Source organism: Sapajus apella, unplaced genomic scaffold (assembly GCF_009761245.1).
Source record: "Sapajus apella isolate SASKATOON/1434 unplaced genomic scaffold, GSC_monkey_1.0 scaffold26, whole genome shotgun sequence".
NCBI classification, from domain to species: domain Eukaryota; kingdom Metazoa; phylum Chordata; class Mammalia; order Primates; family Cebidae; genus Sapajus; species Sapajus apella.
Window position 1 is genome coordinate 21,216,340 of NW_022436966.1, and position 9,296 is coordinate 21,225,635.

Sequence of the window (9,296 nt, forward strand, 5' to 3'; positions counted from 1 at the left end):
ATCCCATACTTGAAATTTAAAACAATATGAATGACTTTAGCCAGATTAAGTGAGGGCTCTATCACTTCAATTTTGGAAAGATAGTTTGAGTAGCCTTTGACACTCCATATTCAGGTACTACCAAGTGACTTATGCCAGAGAGAGGAGTAAACACAGCACTTTGTATCCCTCTTGCAGTATCCTGGCAGGCAATAATTGAACAACCTATACACATTCAGCCACACATCTCATGATAGCAAATGACATTCAAGATACATTGTGAATATTCATAAAATAAGTGTTTATTCACTTAAATGCAATGCAGTGTGTACAGGTCCTTTGTCCATGTAGTGTTAGTAACATTATTATGTAAATAAAATTCTATTCTGTCTTCTATATAGAGGTGATGATGAGAAACTTCTTTTAAAAAAGTTATTTATTTTAAGTTCTTGGGTACATGTGCAGATCATGCAGGTTTGTTACATAGGTATACACATACCAGGGTGGTGGTTTACTGCATTCATTGCCCCATCATCTACATTAGGTATTTTTCCTAATGCTATTCCTCCCCAATCCCCCCACCTCCTGCTATTCCTCCCCTAATCCCCCACCCCCCAGACCCTGGTGTGTGATATTGCCCTCCTTGTGTCTGTGTGTTCTCATTGTTCAACATCCACTTATGAGTGAGAACATTCAGTGTTTGGTGTTCTGCTCTTGTGTCAGTTTGCTGAGGATAATGGTTTTCAGTTTCATCCATGTCCCAGCAAAGGACATACACTCATCCTTTTTTATGGCTGTGCAGTATTCCATGGTGTATATGTGCCACATTTTCTTTATTCAGTCTATCATTGATGAGCATTTGGGTTGGTTCCAAGTCTTTACTGTTGTGAACAGTGCCACAATAAACATACTTATGCATGTGTCTTTATAACAGAGTGATTTATAATCCTTTGGGCATATACCCAATAATGGGATAGCTGGGTCAAATGCTATTTCTATTTCTAGATCCTTGAGAAATCGTCACACTATCTTCCACAATGGTTGAATTAATTTACACTCCCACCAATAGTGTAAAAGCCTTCTTATTTCTCCACATCCTCTCCAGCATCTGTTGTCTCCTGATTTTTAAATGATCACCATACTAACTGGCATGAGGTGGTATCTCAATGTGGTTTTGATATGCATTTTTCTAATGATCAGTGATGACCATTTTTTCATATATTTATTGGCTACATAAATGTCTTCTTTTGAAAAGTGTCTGTGCATATCCTTTGCCCACTTTTTGATGCAGCTTTTTTTGTTGTTGTTGTTGCTGTTAACAAGTTCTCTGTAGATTCTGGATATTAGCCCTTTTTCAGATGGATAGATTGCAAAATTTTTTTCCCATTCTGTTGGTTGCTGGTTCACTTTATTGAAAGTTTCTTTTGCTGTGCAGAAGCTCTTCAGTTTAATTAGATCCCATTTGTCTATTTTGGCTTTGTTGCCATTGCTTTTGGTGTTTTAGTCATGAAGTCCTTGCCCATGCCTGTGCCGTGAATGGTATTGCCCAGGTTTTCTTCTAGAGTTTTTATGGTGTTAGGCCTCCTGTTTAAATCTTAAATCCATGCAGAGTTAATTTTTCTATAAGGTGTAAGGAAGGGATCCAGTTTCAGCTTTCTGCATATGGCTAGCCAGTTTTCCAAACACCATTTATCAAACAGGGAATCCTTTCCCCATTGCTTGTTTTTGTCAGTTTGGGGAAAGATCTCATAGTTATAGTTGTGTGGCATTCTTTCTGAGGCCTCTGTTCTGTTTCATTGGTCTATAATCTCTGTTTTGGTACCAGTACCATGCTGTTTTGGTTACAGTAGCTTTGTAATACAGTTTGAAATCAGGTAGCGTGATGCCTCCAGCATTTTTTTTTTTTTTTTTTTTTTTTGGCTTAGGATTGTCTAGGCTATGTGGGCTCTCTTCTGGTTCCATACAAAGTTTAAGGGTTTTGTTTTTTTTCCAATTCTTTGAAGAAAGTCATTGGTAGCTTGATGGGGATATCACTGAATCTATAAATTATTTTGGGCAGTATGGCCATTTTCACATTATTGATTCTTCCTAACCATGAGCATGGAATGTGTTTGTGCCCTCTCTTATTTCCTTGAGCAGTGGTTTGTAGTGCCCTCTCTTATTTCCTTGAGCAGTGGTTTGTAGTTCTCCTTGAAGAGGTCCTTCACATCTCCTGTTAATTGTATTCCTAAGTATTTTATTCTCTTTGTGGCATTTGTGAATGGGAGTTTACTCATGATTTGGCTCTCTGTTTGTCTATTATTGGTGTATAGGAATACTTGTGATTTTTGCACATTGATTTTGTATCCTGAGACTTTGCTGAAGTTGCTTACCATCTTAAGGAGGTTTTGGGCTGAGACGCTAGGGTTTCCTAAATATACAATCATATCATCTGCAAACTGGGACAATTTGATGTCCTCCTCTCTTCTTCTAATACTATGTTGAATAGGAGTGGTGAGAAACGGCATTCTTGTATTGTGCCAGTTTTCAAAGGGAATGCTTCCAGTTTTTGCACATTCAGTATGATATTGGCTGTGGATTTGTCACAAATAGCTCTTATTATTTTGAGATATGATCCATCAATACCTAATTTATTGAGAGTTTTTAGCATTAAGGGCTGTTGAATTTTGTTGAAGTCCTTCTCTGCATCTATTGAGATAATCATGTGGTTTTTGTCTTTGGTTCTGCTTATGTCATGGATTATGTTTATAGATTTGCAGACATTCGATCAACCTTGCATCCATTGGATGAAGCTGACTTCATTGTGATGGATAAGCTTTTTGATGTTCTGCTAGATTTGCTTTGCCAATATTTTATTGAAGATTTTTCATCAGTGTTCATCATGGATATTGGCCTGAAATTTTCTTTTGTAGTTATGTCTCTGCCGGGTTTTAATATCAGGATGATGTTGGTATCATTAAATGAATTAGGAAGGATTCCCTCTTTTTGTATTGTTTGGAATAGTTTCAGAAGGAATGGTACCAGCTTCTCTTTGTACTTCTCATAGAATTCGGTTGTGAACCCATCTGGTCCTGGACTTTTATTGGTTGGTAGGCTATTAATTGCTGCCTCAACTTCAGACCTTGTTATTGGTCTATTCAGGAATTAAACCTTCTTCCTGGTTTAGTCTTGGGAGGGTATAAGTGTCCATGAATTTATCCATTTCTCCTAGATTTACTGGTTTATTTGCATAGAAGTGTTTGTAATAATCTCTGATGGTAGTGTATATTTCTGTGGAATCAGTGGTGATATCTCCTTGATCATTTTTTATTCCCTCCATTTGAACCTTCTCTCTTTTCTATTAGTCTGGCTAGCAGTCTATCTATTATGTTGATCCTTTCAAAAAAGTCAGCTCCTGGATTTACTGATTTTTTTGAAGGGTTTTTTGTGTCCCTATCTCCTTCAGTTCTGCTTTGATCTTAGTTATTTCTTGCCTTCTGCTAGCTTTTGAATTTGTTTGAACTTGCTTTGTAGTTCTTTTAATTATGATGTTAGGGTGTCGACACTCTAACGTCAGGATTAGAAACCTCTTAAAAGGGTTACCCACTTCAACATATCACACACACAGTTACCTGTAATTGAAGTAATGAGTTGTATGAAGAGGTATTGTTCTCTGGAGAACACACCCCAACTACCACAACCCCACTCAGAAAAAGGGTGGCAGTTAATTTGTCCTTGCAATTTGCAGTTTTCTTCAGTTACTTCTTCCTGGGAACTCTCTGAACTTATAAATTATCTGACATTAAGGACTACATGTTCTTAAGCGAGCCCAAAAGCCCCCCGTTTAGTATTGTTTGGTTTTGTTAGTGTTTTGTCAGATGTAGTCATAATAATCACAATCCAAGATTGAAAAATATTTAGACTAAGACGTGTTTTTCCCACTGAAAATATTTATCTCTGTATCATTATTAAAGTAATGACAGAAATGCCTTATAGTAAGGTATTGTCCCCTTTTAAAACCAACAGAGTGGTCTAGTGACAAACATTCTGAGCTGGGAGGGTCCACATAGCTCGATTTAGTTCTTATTTCTTGCTTTGTTTTTAGGGTTGTGGAAAATATACAGTAAGCAGGACAGTGTTTTGCAAAAGTACTATGAAAATTCAAATTAGAGTCACCATTTGCTGTTTATATTCTATACTTTAAACCAATACCCCTCCTAGATCACATGTAAGCCTTCTCCCCTAACATTTATTTTCTTATAGTCAAATTTCTTTTTTCCCACACTTCTCTTTTATAAAAAGTATTGTCTGGAAAATCATTGAATGCAAAGCCTTTTCTTTCCCACATTTACTAATGATTCCTAGTCACTCAATACATTTACAATTGACTCTTTCAAAACAGCTCTTTCTTATTTTCAGTAATGTATCTTGATTTTTATTATTATTATTTATTTGATCACCTGAATTTCTCTTTCACCAAGTATTGTTTACTCTTTCTATACTGTAGAAAAACAAAAGGTGGTTTCAAGCTTTCCTGTTACTCTCCTTTAATTTCCCTGGCCAAATAATACTCTTATTACCAATCTATATCTGCAGCTTCTGCCTTACCAAATGTAAAAGGATTTTTTAAAAACTCATATGGCTTTCTTGCTTTCTTTTAGTCCAAACAATTTTTTTCCTATTTCATGTTTCTTTTCTATTAGGATATTAGGTCTATCTTTTCTTCTATTTTTCATAGTATGTACTTTTCAAATTTGCACACGTAGATCTTCAACTTTTGTGGTATAAACAGTTTGAGAAGTCAGTAAGAATTTTAGAAATATAGAACTAGAACTTGAAGGACAGACAAGAATTTTAAAAGGCAGATTCACAAAATTATTATATTATAGCATCCCAATTTCAGGAATGTGAAAACCAAGATACACAGAAGTCAGTTAACTTGTTCAAGGTCACACAATCATTGAGACAGTAAACCCAAGAATGTCTGATCTTAGAATCTAAATCTGAATCATTATAACTATTGAGCTATACTGACAAGGATTTAAGTATCATCTGAATGACTGTATACACTGTTATTGCTTTTATCTGTTCTTAACATTAAAAACATTTTTAAAATGTCTATAATCTTTGTCACCATTACGTCTGTCCTGTACTACTGTAGGAAGCTCCTAAAAGATCTTTCTGCTTCTGATTTTACTTTCTACACTCTACAGTCTATTCTCAATGGTGTGGCCAGAGTGAAACTTTGAAAATGTAAGTCAGGTAGGTCATATAACTACTGTGTTCAAATCCAAGCAGTGGTTTTCCATTTCCTACAGGTAATGGCCAAAGTTTTTACAATGGCCTATTTGACCCTATTTGATGAAAACTTCCATAATTTCTCTGGATTCTTTTCCCACTATTCTCCATTAGTTTATTCACTCCAGCCATACTGGCTTCCTTGCTAATGCTCCAAGGAGCTAAAGGCCTCACCCCCGTCATCTTGCATTGTGGCATAAATACCTGTATTTCTAATTGTCTCAACTCCTCCATATATTTCTAAAGCAAAATATTTTCCCAAGAAAAATATTTCCTCATTTTGCCAATAAAGCCTACTCTTATTTATTAGGCTGGTGTAAAATTAACTGTGGTTCTTGTCATTGAAGGTAATGGCAAAAACCACAATTACTTTTGCACCAACCTAATAAATTATACATCATCTTTACCCTATGGCACTTCTTACACGGAATTTATCATCTCTTTATATATACACAATTTACATATACGTTCCTTTACAAACTACATATGCATACTATATAATTATGTGTCTTATACATGTATAATTTATGTGTTTGTTAGTTGCTGTTTTTTGTTTGTTTTGCTTTGTATTTTTTTTTTTTTTTTTTTTGTATTTTTTTTTTTTTTTTGAGATGCAGTTTCATTCTTGTTGCCCAGGCTGTAGTGCAACAGCACAATCTCAGTTCACCACAACCTCCACCTCCCAGGTCCAAGCGATACTCTTGCCACAGCCTCCTGAGTGGCGGGAATTACAGGCATGTGACACCACACCTGGCTAACTATGTATTTTTAGTAGAGATGGGGTTTCTCCATGTTGGTCAGGCTGGTCTTGAACTCCTGACCTCAGGTGATCTGCCTGTCTCGACCTCCCAAAATGCTGGGATTACAGACGTGAGCCAGTGGACCCAGCCTTGTATTTGTTAGCTTTACAGTTTATTCTTTGTTGTTCCTTCCCGACTAAAATATAAACTCATCTAAAGAAATATAAAAGCAACTATACATTTTTAGCACATATTTGTTATTGAACAAATTGTACATCAAGGAAATCCTTGAGAAGCAAAATGAAACATGAAAAGCAGGCTTATGAGTTATAAGAATATTTCAATAGAGGACAAATCTATCACTATTCTCTGATACTTAGACAAAGTCGCTGCCTTTTATGGGACTAAGTTTTCTCTGAAAAACAAGAGGAATTAATTTGACTATCTCTAAATGCAATTTTAGCTCTGAAATATGAAAAATGAATGAAAGGATAGAGTAAATGTCTTTTTTTATTAAGCCCATGATATTAGAGGGGACCTCCTGGAATTGAAAATAGTGGTTTTGTAACTCTGTAAAGTAACCACTTATTTTTCACAGTAGGTAGTAAACATATGGAACTTATATTCACAAGACCTTTTCTGACTCAAAATTCCAACAGACTGAGAGTTTTAAATAATTTCTGCTTTTGATCTTTTGAATCACCATTCTAAATGGCAACTTTTTACCCTACATTCTGTTAGAGATATTATTAGAAAAACTAAATCCTGATCTAACCCAGTGAGGCAGTTGTCTTATGCACTATTCCATATTTGTGGCCTGAAAAGCAAAATGTCCTCTTACACATGTGGACTTGAATCCTGTATCTTCAAAAATCCAGAAGTAGGTGAGATTATTCTAATGCTTTAACTTAATGGTTAATCTTGTAATGATTTTACTTTCATTAATCTACTTTCTGAATTGAGTATAAGGAATTCATTGTCATTTGTGACAGGGCAAATGGTTTTATACTATGAATTCTGCCTCAAGTCAATTTATTAGCTATGACATAATTCTAGGAAATAAAGATTGCAAAAACATTAGTATACAGCAAAAGATGAGTTGCTATAAAATTTTAGATCTAACAATATATATATTAATATATATTCTTGAAAATGACAATTTACACTCTAAAATGCAAAATTTTACCTTTATTGTGCACATCTGAAAAAATGAGAATTGTAGTGACAAAATGGATGTTATAATTTCTGAAAATTATGAAGTTATCCTGTTCTAAGCTCTACTATATATTGCTATTTGACCTTAACCATACAGCCTAGTCTCTGTATCCTTGATTATATGTGACAACAAACAAACTTGACCAATACCGTGAAACTAAAGTGTAACAAAGGGCTCATATGAATATGTGCAGCTTTCTAAGATCCTAGGAAGAAAAATAACAAAGTGATGATAAGAAATTTTTATTAGTGGAAGCCAAATTTGAAAACACTTTAGAAGGCTGTTCATAGGTCTGTGTTGTACAATATATGCTAAAAAGAGATTTTGTCAATAAATACTAATAATGTATATAATTGCCTTGGAAATATTTAAGTTTCTCAACTTTACAAGAAAAAGCTTGAATATTTGTTCAAATTCTTTTATGATGATGTGACCAATGAACAAAATTTAACATCTAATTGTTATAGTTTGAAGTTAACATTTTCATAGAAACATAGGCACAGGCAAGGACTTCATGACTAAAACACCAAAAGCAATGGCAACAAAAGCCAAAATAGACAAATGGGATCTAATTAAACTTAAGAGCTTCTGCACAGCAAAAGAAACATCATTAGAGTGAATGGGCAACCAAAAGAATGGAAGAAAAGTTTCGCAATCTACCCATCTGACAAAGGGCTAATAACCAGAACCCACAAAGAACTTAAACAAACTTACAAGAAGAAAACAACCCCATCAAAAAGTGGGCAAAGGATATGAACAGACACTTCTAAAAAGAAGACATTTATGCAGCCAACAAAGATATGAAGAAAAGCTTAGCATCACTGGTCTTTAGAGACATGCAAATCAAAACCACATTGAGATACCACCTCATGCCAGTTAGAATGGCAATCATTAAAAAATCAGGAGAGGTGCTCACTTTGGCAGTACATACACTAAAATTGTAACGATACAGAAAAGATTAGCATGGCCCCCTGCTCAAGGATGACATGCAAATTCATGAAGCCTTTTCTATATATAAAAAAAAAAAAATCAGGAAACAACAGATGCTGCAGAGGATGTGAAGAAATAGGAACGCTTTTACACTGCTGGTGGGAATGCAAGTTAGTTCAACCACCTTCGAAGACAGTGTGGCGATTCCTCAAGGATCTAGAAATAGACATAGCCTCAAGCCTGTAATTCCAGCACTTTGGGAGGCCGAGGCGGGTGGATCACGAGGTCAAGAGATCGAGACCATCCTGGTCAACATGGTGAAACCCCGTCTCTACTAAAAATACAAAAAATTAGCTGGGCATGGTGGTGCATGCCTGTAATCCCAGCTACTCAGGAGGCTGAGGCAGGAGAATTGCCTGAACCCAGGAGGCGGAGGTTGCGGTGAGTCGAGATCGTGCCATTGCACTCCAGCCTGGGTAACATGAGTGAAACTCCGTCTCAAAAAAAAAAAAAAAAAAAGAAATAGACATAGCATTTGACCCAGCAATCCCATTACTATATACCCAAAGGATTATAAAACATTCAACTATAAAGACACATGCACATGCATGTTTATTGTGGCACTGTTCACAATAGCAAAGACCTGGAATCAACCCAAATGCCCATCAATGATAGACTGAATAAAGAAATTGTGGCACGTATATACCATGGAACACTATGCAGAGATCAAAAATGATGAGTTCATGTCCTTTGCAGAGACATGGATAAAGCTGGAAACCATCATTGTCAGGAAACTGACACAAGAACAGGAAACCAGACACTGCATGTTCTCACTCAAAAGTGAGTGTTGAACACGAGAACACATGAACACAGGGAGGAGAACATCACACACTGGGGCCTGTCAGGGGAAGGGGGATTAGGGAAGGAAAAGCAGTGGGTGGGGGATTGGGGAGGGTTAACTTTAGGAGAAATACCTAATGTAGATGACAGGGGGATGGATGCAGCAAACCACCATGGCACGTGTATGTCTATGTAACAAACCAGCACATTCTGCAGATGTACCGCAGAACTTAAAGTATAATAATAATAATAATAAAATAATAATAGGCCTTTGTTTGTCTACTCTCTTTGATTGTCTCCTTGGGAATGAGTAA

At 35.9% G+C, this 9,296-nt stretch overlaps 1 non-coding gene across 1 annotated transcript; it reads left to right on the plus strand.

Moving 5' to 3' along the window:
* The first annotated feature begins 8,120 nt into the window (after positions 1-8,120).
* Positions 8,121-8,228, plus strand: LOC116560716. Its single transcript, XR_004273103.1, has one exon. It is a non-coding gene; the product is annotated as a U6 spliceosomal RNA (small nuclear RNA).
* The last annotated feature ends 1,068 nt before the right edge of the window (positions 8,229-9,296 follow it).